At 33.9% G+C, this 13,677-nt stretch overlaps 1 long non-coding RNA gene across 1 annotated transcript; it reads left to right on the top strand.

Moving 5' to 3' along the window:
* Positions 1–9,645: 9,645 nt before the first annotated feature.
* On the top strand, positions 9,646–13,057 carry LOC110923476. The gene is made up of 3 exons (XR_002584100.2): positions 9,646–9,750; positions 11,936–12,032; positions 12,658–13,057. It is a non-coding gene; the product is annotated as an uncharacterized LOC110923476 (long non-coding RNA).
* The last annotated feature ends 620 nt before the right edge of the window (positions 13,058–13,677 follow it).

Genomic DNA, 13,677 nt, shown 5'->3' with positions numbered 1-13,677 from the left:
TTATAGATAGTATAGATAAACAATAACAAATTCAAACAAACATATTGAATAAAAGTAGTTAATTATTAATTCACAAGTTGTTTTCTCTCTACTTTCTTTAATAAAAGAATGAAGCATTAATAATCAAAGTCCTCTACTTTCTTTATTATGATGAAATGAATACACACATTTTAATTTTTATATTATTTAATAAAAGAAAAATTTTATATTCATATGACAAAAACCTATTAGTAATAATCTAAGTACACTAATTATCCTTTATATTAATTTTTGTAGCATTTGAACAGTAACCAGCCCTTCGTGTCAGGACTGGTTTGGTTGGTTTTTTTTCCCTCTCTCTTCTGGCTTTGTTATAAAAAGGGCATCTTCACTGATCTTTCATATGTGGTCTTCTGGCATACTGGTTCGTCATTTCGTAAGGGAATGTTAATGTCCAAGTTCGATTCCCGTTTTGTTTATTTTTTCCACCAGTTTTTGATGAGGTTCTCCATTGTCGGCACGTGTTAACCTCAGGGTATGAACACGTGTTTTATTAACACATTTCAGCCCTATAATCCCCCATCAAAATCATCTCCCCCTGCTAAAACATGTTTCAGTCCTATAACCCTCCCGCTAAATCATCTTCCCTGTCACACCCCAACCGATGGCGGAAACATCGGGATGAGACGTACAAATTGCTCAAAACAACATAACACTATTGTGACAATATGAATTAAATTCATTTCATAAATATCAAATGGGAATACATTGTTTTCAAGTACATCATAATTCAAACATAATAAAATACTATGCTAAAATGGGTTTCTAGTTCCCTCCTAGCTTGATTGCTTTATTTCTTGAACATCAACCTGCAATATGTATTAAAGTACAATCAACAAAAGCATGTTGGAGAGTATACAAGTTTTCATACATTCATAATACGCGTTTAAAATGTTGCTCATATCCAAATGTGAAATACAATATCATATTGACAGTATACTCGAAACGATGTTACTCTACGTGTCCAAACCAAAGTTTAACGCAATTAACGTGCCTACCCAAAAGAGTATGGGTGGTTTTAACATAGATTAACCTAACAATACCCGTTAATATAACGAGAGGGGCGTTTCTCAACCTATAGCGCTACTATTGTTAGGGGAGGCTTGCAAAGTTAATGAACACATAGTCATGAGAGTTTACAGTAGCATAACATGTCAAACATGATTAAAATGTATCACATAGAGTATGGATAGAGTGTGCATAAAATGTTTGATGTGATGGTGTAGTTTGATAAGTAATACATATTGCACCCAAAAAGTGTAAAACGAAAATGGGTCATGTATACTCACATTGATTGCGTTGCGATTTCTTGTAAGTAACGTACGAGTAAAGATTGGGAAACCCAGACGAACAAAAGTGATTAACCTAGATAATTAAGAAATTACATAATGATCGCGTTATTATTTATGACAAAGGATTGTAATGTTATTTGATTTAAATAAATAAATAAACAGTTTGGATGTATATAAATATGTAAGTTGTTTTTATATAAACAAGTATTTAGTAATTGGACTATGTAAAAAAACATCCTATATGAAAAGTTTATTTTTAAAAATGTTTTCATTTTAAAAGAGCACATGACATTGACATTGTGCATCTCCGTCTTCATTCCACGAACTCGTCGAACAGTGGACTCACCCAAACATGTTTCTGTTTTATATGTGATAAATATGTAGTTTGTTGTTTATAAATAACAAAAATGATAATTAGCATTGTTTTGAAAAAAGAATGGATGTTTTTCATTGAAAAAGGAATACGTTAATTTCTTTACCATCATCTTTATGTGACATTAACAAAATCAAAACCCAACCCCACTGTTGAAATCTTGATCAACTTATGCTTGGTGTTTTGCAATATGGCCTAATACAATTTCGTTTAATGTAATAGATCGAACAAAAGCAAAAGACGTATGAAACGTATACCGAAAGCGGGACGTGAACGCTTGATGCTTTCCGGTCGCGACTGATTTTCTCCGACGTAAGTTCTTCGATCTTCGGGCGAGTTGCAGGTTCTCCGACGACTTTCAGTTTCTCCGGCAAGGTGTAGGTTATGCGAGAGGTAAGGTGATCGAAAGGAATTGTGAGGATGGAATGGAGAAGAATGGTGCGGTTTATATAGTGTCTTTGCAAATCTCCTAAACTTGGATACGATCTTTGATTGCTTTGTATGTGTTTTACAAAGAGGCTAGGTACATGATTGTTGTTAAAAAGGAAACGCGGAATAATCAAATCACCAAAATCAATCATCCTCAATCAGTAGAATAAGGAAAGTTTGCTGTACACGGTTTGAGCGGCAGAAATTGTTTTCAAACAAGCGACTTTTTCGGCTTTACATATAATTTAAGTGAGATCAAATCACAAAGTATGGAAGTGTTGGAGTGGTAAGAAGCTTGCTTGGTTACTTGTCAGTCCCGGCTTCAAAACCCGTCGTCTACCACTTTTTTTTGTCTCTTACTATCTTAAAGTTTTAGTTTAAGTTACAACCAAACCCCTTTAACTTTATTAATTGACTAACTTGGTTAAATTATACTAACTAGGTTAACTAACTTTGAAACTTTAACGAGGCTAACTAGATTATTATTTTTATAAAAAGAATAAAACTTTTAAATTGTAAATTTAGTTAATTTAATTAGTTAAATAAAATAAATAAATAACAATATTGATAATTATTTCTTTAATAAATGAATAAAGGATTTAAATAAAATAATAAATAGTTAATAAATAATGTATTTAATTAAATAAATGAATAAATAAATGATTTGATAAACGCGAAAAATTACGGAGCGTTACAGTCTCCCCTACTTTAGGAGATTTCGTCCTCGAAATCTAAGGGTAAGACTTCTAAAGTTTCAAAGGAAAGAATAGATGAGAGACTAGATCGTAACGAAATTGTTTTTCATGAATGTGTCACGTAGCATATAGTTTCACATAGCATACAAAAGGTTCAATTAGTTTCACATAGCATATAAAAGGTTCAACTAGTTTCACATAGCATAATAATGAGTTTCACATAGTGTAACATAGATAACGAAAGCATCGTAAATTTAGTTTGTTCGCGAGAGAATATTATTATTTGTTTTAGATTGCAAAGATAGTGTGTAACGTGTCTCCAAGCTTGAAATGAAAGTAACGTTCAAATATAAAACACATTAAAGTTGAGATAGCATAAAAAAGATTTATCATAAAAATTGGATTGTCACAGAACGTAACATAAGACTACTCCAAAGTAAATCGAAGTCCTTTTCGAATTAAGGAAACGTGTTTTGGCCTAATAGACAAATACTCTCATCGAGAAGCGACTAACGATATTTGTCTTTCCAGTTACTACACGTCCTTAATCGATTGGGAAAATCGAAACCTTGGCAAGATTGAAAATCGAAGAGTGGGACTAGTTAACAAGATGCGAGTTTCACCTCTAACTTGATAACATCGTACCCTAACGTGGTTAGTACTTATCAAAAGATAAGGGTCCACTAGAATATGAGATGGAAATTCCCTTCAAGATTTGGATATCACTCCTAACTTGAGGGTAGATTTCGTGCAAAATTCAAAGTTTAGCTGAATGAAAATCATCACCAAATGTGGGAATCACCCGTATTTTGGATGAATCATTCCGATTGTGTCATAAGAGTGTCTTCAAAGCCTCCAAGTGTGTATTGTGTTAGCCTTAGGAAAGGCATGCATGTTTAAGAGACCAAAGAAAAATAGAGGGAAGCAAATGAGATAGAAAGGAAGTAGTTTTAAAGAACACATAGTGAGAAAGCTCCTAAACTACAGACTAGGTAAAAGCATCCTACTTTTCCTAATTCCCTATAGTTATGGCTCTGATACCAATCTGGTATCAGAGTATTCGTACTATAAACTAGGGAAAAGTATAGCAATTTACCTAATTCCCTATAGTTATGGCTCTGATACCAATCTGGTATCATAGTACTCCTACTATAGACTAGGGAAAAGTATAGCAATTCTACCTAATTCCCTATAGTTATGGCTCTGATACCAATCTGTCACACCCCAACCGATGGCGGAAACATCAGGATGAGACGTACAAATTGCTCAAAACAACATAACACTATTGTGACAATATGAATTAAATTCATTTCATAAATATCAAATGGGAATACATTGTTTTCAAGTACATTATAATTCAAACATAATAAAATACTATGCTAAAATGGGTTTCTAGTTCCATCCTAGCTTGATTGCTTTATTTCTTGAACATCAACCTACTATATGTATTAAAGTACAATCAACAAAAGCATGTTGGCGAGTATACAAGTTTTCATAAATGCATAATACGTGTTTAAAATGTTGCCCATATCCAAATGTGAAATACAATATCATATTGACAGTATACTCAAAACGATGTTACTCTACCTGTCTAAACCAAAGTTTAACGCAATTAACGTGCCTACCCAAAAGAGTATGGGTGGTTTTAACATAGATTAACCTAACAATACCCGTTAATATAACGAGAGGGGCGTTTCTCAACCTATAGCGCTACTATTGTTAGGGGAGGCTTGCAAAGTTAATGAACACATAGTCATGAGAGTTTACAGTAGCATAACATGTCTAACATGATTAAAATGTATCACATAGAGTATGGATAGAGTGTGCATAAAATGTTTGATGTGATGGTGTAGTTTGATAAGTAATACATATTGCACCCAAAAAGTGTAAAACGAAAATGGGTCATGTATACTCACATTGATTGCGTTGCGATTTCTTGTAAGTAACGTACGAGTAAAGATTGGGAAATCCAGACGAACAAAAGTGATTAACCTAGATAATTAAGAAATTACATAACGAACGCGTTATTATTTATGACAAAGGATTGTAATGTTATTTGATTTAAATAAATCAATAAACAGTTTGGATGTATATAAATATGTAAGTTGTTTTTATATAAACAAGTATTTAGTAATTGGACTATGTAAATAAACATCCTATATGAAAAGTTTATTTTTAAAAATGTTTTCATTTTAAAAGAGCACATGACATTGACATTGTGCATCTCCTTCTTCATTCCACGAACTCATCGAACAGTGGACTCACCCAAACATGTTTCTGTTTTATATGTGATAAATATGTAGTTTGTTGTTTATAAATAACAAAAATGATAATTAGCATTGTTTTGAAAAAAGAATGGATGTTTTTCATTGAAAAAGGAAAACATTAATTTCTTTACCATCATCTTTATGTGACATTAAGAAAATCAAAACCCAACCCCACTATTGAAATCTTGATCAACTTATGCTTGGTGTTTTGCAATATGGCCTAATACAATTTCATTTAATGTAATAGATCGAACAAAAGCAAAAGACGTATGAAACGTATACCGAAAGCGGGACGTGAACGCTTGATGCTTTCCGGTCGCGACTGATTTTCTCCGACGTAAGTTCTTCGATCTTCGGGCGAGTTGCAGGTTCTCCGACGACTTTCAGTTTCTCCGGCAAGGTGTAGGTTATGCGAGAGGTAAGGTGATCGAAAGGAATTGTGAGGATGGAATGGAGAAGAATGGTGCGGTTTATATAGTGTCTTTGCAAATCTCTTAAACTTGGATACGATCTTTGATTGCTTTGTATGTGTTTTACAAAGAGGCTAGGTACATGATTGTTGTTAAAAAGGAAACGTGGAATAATCAAATCACCGAAATCAATCATCCTCAATCAGTAGAATAAGGAAAGTTTGTTGTACACGGTTTGAGCGGCAGAAATTGTTTTCAAACAAGCGACTTTTTCGGCTTTACATATAATTTAAGTGAGATCAAATCACAAAGTATGGAAGTGTTGGAGTGGTAAGAAGCTTGCTTGGTTACTTGTCAGACCCGGCTTTCAAACCCGTCGTCTACCACTTTTTTTTTTGTCTCTTACTATCTTAAAGTTTTAGTTTAAGTTACAACCAAACCCCTTTAACTTTACTAATTGACTAACTTGGTTAAATTATACTAACTAGGTTAACTAACTTTGAAACTTTAACGAGGCTAACTAGATTATTATTTTTATAAAAAGAATAAAACTTTTAAATTGTAAATTTAGTTAATTTAATTAGTTAAATAAAATAAATAAATAACAATATTGATAATTATTTCTTTAATAAATGAATAAAGGATTTAAATAAAAGAATAAATAGTTAATAAATAATGTATTTAATTAAATAAATGAATAAATAAATAATTTGATAAACGCGAAAAATTACAGAGTGTTACAGTCTCCTCTACTTTAGGAGATTTCGTCCTCGAAATCTAAGGGTAAGACTTCTAAAGTTTCAAAGGAAGAATAGATGAGAGACTAGATCGTAACGAAATTGTTTTTCATGAATGTGTCACGTAGCATATAGTTTCACATAGCATACAAAAGGTTCAATTAGTTTCACATAGCATATAAAAGGTTCAACTAGTTTCACATAGCATAATAATGAGTTTCACATAGTGTAACATAGATAACGAAAGCATCGTAAATTTAGTTTGTTCGCGAGAGAATATTATTATTTGTTTTAGATTGCAAAGATAGTGTGTAACGTGTCTCCAAGCTTGAAATGAAAGTAACGTTCAAATATAAAACACATTAAAGTTGAGATAGCATAAAAAAGATTTATCATAAAAATTGGATTGTCACAGAACGTAACATAAGACTACTCCAAAGTAAATCGAAGTCCTTTTCGAATTAAGGAAACGTGTTTTGGCCTAATAGACAAATACTCTCATCGAGAAGCGACTAACGATATTTGTCCTTCCAGTTACTACACGTCCTTAATCGATTGGGAAAATCGAAACCTTGGCAAGATTGAAAATCGAAGAGTGGGACTAGTTAACAAGATGCGAGTTTCACCTCTAACTTGATAACATCGTACCCTAACGTGGTTAGTACTTATCAAAAGATAAGGGTCCACTAGAATATGAGATGGAAATTCCCTTCAAGATTTGGATATCACTCCTAACTTGAGGGTAGATTTCGTGCAAAATTCAAAGTTTAGCTGAATGAAAATCATCACCAAATGTGGGAATCACCCGTATTTTGGATGAATCATTCCGATTGTGTCATAAGAGTGTCTTCAAAGCCTCCAAGTGTGTATTGTGTTAGCCTTAGGAAAGGCATGCATGTTTAAGAGACCAAAGAAAAATAGAGGGAAGCAAATGAGATAGAAAGGAAGTAGTTTTAAAGAACACATAGTGAGAAAGCTCCTAAACTATAGACTAGGTAAAAGCATCCTACTTTTCCTAATTCCCTATAGTTATGGCTCTGATACCAATCTGGTATCAGAGTATTCCTACTATAAACTAGGGAAAAGTATAGCAATTTACCTAATTCCCTATAGTTATGGCTTTGATACCAATCTGGTATCAGAGTACTCCTACTATAGACTAGGGAAAAGTATAGCAATTCTACCTAATTCCCTATAGTTATGGCTCTGATACCAATCTGTCACACCCCAACCGATGGCGGAAACATCGGGATGAGACGTACAAATTGCTCAAAACAACATAACACTATTGTGACAATATGAATTAAATTCATTTCATAAATATCAGATGGGAATACATTGTTTTCAAGTACATCATAATTCAAACATAATAAAATACTATGCTAAAATGGGTTTCTAGTTCCATCCTAGCTTGATTGCTTTATTTCTTGAACATCAACCTGCAATATGTATTAAAGTACAATCAACAAAAGCATGTTGGCGAGTATAATACGTGTTTAAAATGTTGCTAATATTCAAATGTGAAATACAATATCATATTGACAGTATACTCGAAACGATGTTACTCTACGTGTCCAAACCAAAGTTTAACGCAATTAGCGTGCCTACCCAAAAGAGTATGGGTGGTTTTAACATAGATTAACCTAACAATACCCGTTAATATAACGAGAGGGGCGTTTCTCAACCTATAGCGCTACTATTGTTAGGGGAGGCTTGCAAAGTTAATGAACATATAGTTATGAGAGTTTACAGTAGCATAACATGTCTAACATGATTAAAATGTATCGCATAGAGTATGGATAGAGTGTGCATAAAATGTTTGATGTGATGGTGTAGTTTGATAAGTAATACATATTGCACCCAAAAAGTGTAAAACGAAAATGGGTCATGTATACTCACATTGATTGCGTTGCGATTTCTTGTAAGTAACGTACGAGTAAAGATTGGGAAATCCAGACGAACAAAAGTGATTAACCTAGATAATTAAGATATTACATAACGAACGCGTTATTATTTATGACAAAGGATTGTAATGTTATTTGATTTAAATAAATAAATAAACAGTTTGGATGTATATAAATATGTAAGTTGTTTTTATATAAACAAGTATTTAGTAATTGGACTATGTAAATAAACATCCTATATGAAAAGTTTATTTTTAAAAATGTTTTCATTTTAAAAGAGCACATGACATTGTCATTGTGCATCTCCTTCTTCATTCCACGAACTCATCGAACAGTGGACTCACCCAAACATGTTTCTGTTTTATATGTGATAAATATGTAGTTTGTTGTTTATAAATAACAAAAATGATAATTAGCATTGTTTTGAAAAAAGAATGGATGTTTTTCATTGAAAAAGGAATATGTTAATTTCTTTACCATCATCTTTATGTGACATTAACAAAATCAAAACCCAACCCCACTGTTGAAATCTTGATCAACTTATGCTTGGTGTTTTGCAATATGGCCTAATACAATTTCGTTTAATGTAATAGATCGAACAAAAGCAAAAGACGTATGAAACGTATACCGAAAGCGGGACGTGAACGCTTGATGCTTTCCGGTCGCGACTGATTTTCTCCGACGTAAGTTCTTCGATCTTCGGGCGAGTTGCAGGTTCTCCGACGACTTTCAGTTTCTCCGGCAAGGTGTAGGTTATGCGAGAGGTAAGGTGATCGAAAGGAATTGTGAGGATGGAATGGAGAAGAATGGTGCGGTTTATATAGTGTCTTTGCAAATCTCCTAAACTTGGATACGATCTTTGATTGCTTTGTATGTGTTTTACAAAGAGGCTAGGTACATGATTGTTGTTAAAAAGGAAACGTGGAATAATCAAATCACTGAAATCAATCATCCTCAATCAGTAGAATAAGGAAAGTTTGTTGTACACGGTTTGAGCGGCAGAAATTGTTTTCAAACAAGCGACTTTTTCGGCTTTACATATAATTTAAGTGAGATCAAATCACAAAGTATGGAAGTGTTGGAGTGGTAAGAAGCTTGCTTGGTTACTTGTCAGACCCGGCTTCGAAACCCGTCGTCTTCCACTTTTTTTTTTGTCTCTTACTATCTTAAAGTTTTAGTTTAAGTTACAACCAAACCCCTTTAACTTTACTAATTGACTAACTTGGTTAAATTATACTAACTAGGTTAACTAACTTTGAAACTTTAACGAGGCTAACTAGATTATTATTTTTATAAAAAGAATAAAACTTTTAAATTGTAAATTTAGTTAATTTAATTAGTTAAATAAAATAAATAAATAACAATATTGATAATTATTTCTTTAATAAATGAATAAAGGATTTAAATAAAAGAATAAATAGTTAATAAATAATGTATTTAATTAAATAAATGAATAAATAAATAATTTGATAAACGCGAAAAATTACGGAGCGTTACATTCCCCCTTTCAGTTCTTTTGGTGCTTCGAATTCAGCTTTCAAGATTTGAAGATCAGGTACCCCTGCTAAATTATCTTCCCTCTGCTTTCAAGATTTGAAGATCAGGTATATATCTTCCTCACAATCGTTTTATACTGTATATTTTGAAGCTGTGTCATTTAGGGTTTTTACCTCCATATCTATTCCACCTTCATAGGTACAGAAAAGTATAATCAAACTTTCACCAAAACAGTTTGGGTTCTTCCTAACCTAATAAAGTTTTGTGCTTATTGCTAATTACAAGATCCACTTTCAGATGGTTTGTGGCTCTCTTAGAGAAAATTTTGAAAAGGCATATAAGCTGTTAAGTAAAAGGAACCCATGAAGGACCTTCTTGACACTTTTATGAAAAAGCGTATCTGAAAGAAGGGAAGTATGCATTTTTTTATGATTCAACAGTCTTCTATTTCTATTCAAATCGTTCTTGTGAATAATTGAATATGCATTTTTCTACAAAGTGTAATTAAATTTTATTGAATTTAATGTTATAATAGATGTATGCATTTCTTTTATCTATAGTCCAACAGTATACTATTTACATCTGTAATCGTCCTTGCGGATATAATTTTTTTACAAAAAAAATGTACACAAGTTTTGTAAAATTTATCATCACAAGATTAATAGGTCGAGTCTAATAATCATTTTTGTGACATTACTTTTGTGAACCTATTCATTCCTTTGCCAGACATTATTGGTAATTTTCTTTCAGTTTCTAATGTTTCTGGATATGTATTAGTTGGCTCTTTTGTTCTGTTTTATCCCCAGCAACTGGTTGGGGTTTGTTTTGTATTCGAAAAAGTATAAACCCAAAAAACTTTATACAAAAACTACATATATAACATTACCAAGCGAAAAGTTCGCGGGGTTGGGCGCCCCTCCCGGCCCCTCTTAAGTTACGCCCCTGGTCTCCACATCTATAATATTAAGGTAGTTTTAAACTTTGAATTCTATTTGAAAACCTCATGAAAATTGCAATCTACAGTTTGGTTTAGTGTGTCGCAACATGCGTACTTAAACGAACTCTTTAATCCGTTTCTTTCAAAAATTTGTCAACTGTATGTCAATGCGTGGTTATATTATATTTGTAACTTGGTTGTTTGTTCGAGTTTCTGATGAGAAAATTTCAAATGGTCAGGTCATTTATTTCTGCATCTTGAACTCATTAGATGGATTTGGTTGGTCCTGCCGAGTTAACCAACCAAAAAAAAGGAAAAAAACAGTATAAATGTGTAGAAACTAATTCGTTTCAATTTTCATTAAGGAATAATATAACCTAACTAATATGCTCTTTAAGTTTGTTATCTAGGGATGAGCATGGTACCCGTTCGGTACTAAACCGGTACCGGTACCGAAAGTAGTTTGGTTTAGCGCGTCGCAACACGCGTACTTAAACTAACTCTTTCATTGGGTTTCTTTCAAAAATTTGTCGACGCGTACTTAAACGAACTCTTTCATCGGTTTCTTTCAAAAGTAGGTACCGGTACCGGATATACCTGGTACGGTACAGTTCGGTACCGGTACCTAACCAGTATCGAAAAGGTCAAAAGTCGAATGTACCCGATTTGGTACTGGTACCGGTATCATTTGCTCATCCCTATTGTTATCGGGTCGTCAAAGTGATTTGGGTTTCATGTGAACTAGATAAACTACTAATCCTCCTAAACGATTCTACAAACAAATAACTTTCACTTTGTTAGGTAAGAGTAAAGTTGACAACTGTAAAGAATGATCAGTTCATCAAACATGCTCGGCCCAGTAATTTGGTCTGGTCTATTTGTTCAGTTGATATTGTTGGGTCGACAAGACTAGCAAAAACGATCCAGTGTAGATAGCTTGATTGGGTGTTGTTATTTATTGTTTCTTGATTGGGTTTACATAAATACCAATTCTGATATGTCTACCTTCGTATGATCACTAACACAAAGAAGATACAGTTCAATCAATACCAAATTCATTTGTTAACTTCAGGTCCGACTCCGTGTTGAGGCTAAAGTTGTCATAACTCATGACTTCACTACATTTGATAGAATGAGAGATATTAGCCCCGTCTAAATCTCATTATCATTTGTAAACCTTAGGCATTTAATAACATGTCATTCAACTAACCTCTTTACTGACATATTTTATAGGTCGAAATTGAATTCATACTTATAATTTATTTCTTCAGCTATTGTTCGTATTAGAATTTTTTTTGGTGTATGTCTTCTTCTTTTATATAACACTTTTCACTTTCATGGATTGATGGGTTCAGGATTTGTGTTGAATATTAAAGATAAGAGCCTTAAAGACCACACACGTACTTCAACGAACACTTTGATCACTGTCGTCTCCACATCTATAATATAAAGGTAGTTTTAACCTTTTTTTATTGGAAAAGCTCATGAAAAATGCAATGTACAGTTCCGTCTAGCGCGTCGCAACATGTGTACTTAAATGAACTTTTAGCGTTTAGTCCTTATATTAACTATATATGAAACCCCTACTTGTAGAAAAACATTTTCTAATCGCGCAACGCGCGACAGCGAATAACACTAGTATTAATAAAGATACAACTCTCAAATAATTTTAAATTTACGAAAAAGTTTTACGTTTTGCTATAAAGTTAACGAATTAATACTCTACAACACGCGTGTGTGTTTCAACGTTTTTACGTATATATTTTTCTGGTTTAAGAGACCTGTCGTAACACGTGGGTCCTAAGGGTGAAGGGAGTGGTTAGACATTTGAAAGTGGTAAACTTCAAAATCAACCAATGAGAGTGTGTCATGTCATTCAATGAAAAATATTTAAACTGTTAGGGGAGGATTTTCCAATCCTAAGGATCACGAATCCTCAAGTACTGCCAGGATCACGGATCCTCAATTCTGTTTGAATTAAGGATCCTCAGAAGGTGTTGCAGGATCAGGATCCAGGATCCTCATTGTTATCCTTACACTAACGGTTGTCTACATTGTATGTGAGCTCGTTTTGCAGGAGTATATGCATGGACCAAGTCTTACCGATATTCTTGGAGAATATACCCTCAATATTCCGCACGTGTTTGGCCTTTGTGAACGTTATGGAGATCATGGGAAGCTTGCACATTTAGCAGATAGTTAGTTATCTAGTTATTTCTAATTTTAAAAGGGGATAACAAGCTTGAGTTAGAACACATTCAGCTAAGCTAGCAAATACACATACTCTCGAAACAGCTCTCAACAGTTCACTTGGCGATTTCATACATTTTTACACTTTTGCACACTAGTGATCTTTGTAAAAAGCTTGTTATCATCCCGAGTTGTATCAATCATTTGTGTAATTATAGTTGGTGATCGTTAGTTTCCATCATCCGAGGTTTTTTATGCCGGAGATCAACTCTTGATCAAGGGCTTTTTCCTCGTATAAATCCTCGTGTCACTTGTTCATTTGATTTGCAAGTTATTCATACCCGTCTAGGAACGGCGCCGACAGCACACCATCCCCCCCCCCCCCCGGTCCCCGTCTTTAGCATCGAGGTTTGGACGTTGGTGACGTTGCAGATGAAGACACATATTGGTGAGTTGTCCCATGCCTATTGACTGTTAAAAAATAAATAAATAAATAAAATAGTGGGATAGGATCATCCTCCCATTTCTATTGTTTTTGTGAGATGGACCATCCTCCCGAGGACTATGATGTGTCGCCTAGGTGGCGGATCATCCTCCAAAGGAGGACCATCACCATACCCTCTACCCTAAATACTAGTTAGTTAAACAAGAGTTTCGAGAAAAAAACTAACCAATTATGAAAATAGACTTAATCGGTCTCGGTTGTTGTGCCGAGCCAAAGGGCCTGCTGCCTCGATCCGTGCACCAAGAGGCTGGCTTCCTCTCATTGATCTTGTAGCCGACAGCCTCTGCATGCAGCCCTCAAAGAGGGAACCGCCTCCCTGCAGCCCCCATAAACTGTCGCCGATGGATCTTGCTCACATTTTCTTTTTTAATTCATCGGTTCCTTGTTACAAACTGTTCAAAA

The sequence above is a fragment of the Helianthus annuus genome, chromosome 17, assembly GCF_002127325.2.
Source record: "Helianthus annuus cultivar XRQ/B chromosome 17, HanXRQr2.0-SUNRISE, whole genome shotgun sequence".
Lineage (NCBI taxonomy): Eukaryota > Viridiplantae > Streptophyta > Magnoliopsida > Asterales > Asteraceae > Helianthus > Helianthus annuus.
Note: the sequence above shows the minus strand (reverse complement) of the source record. Positions and strands in the feature narration are given on the sequence as shown.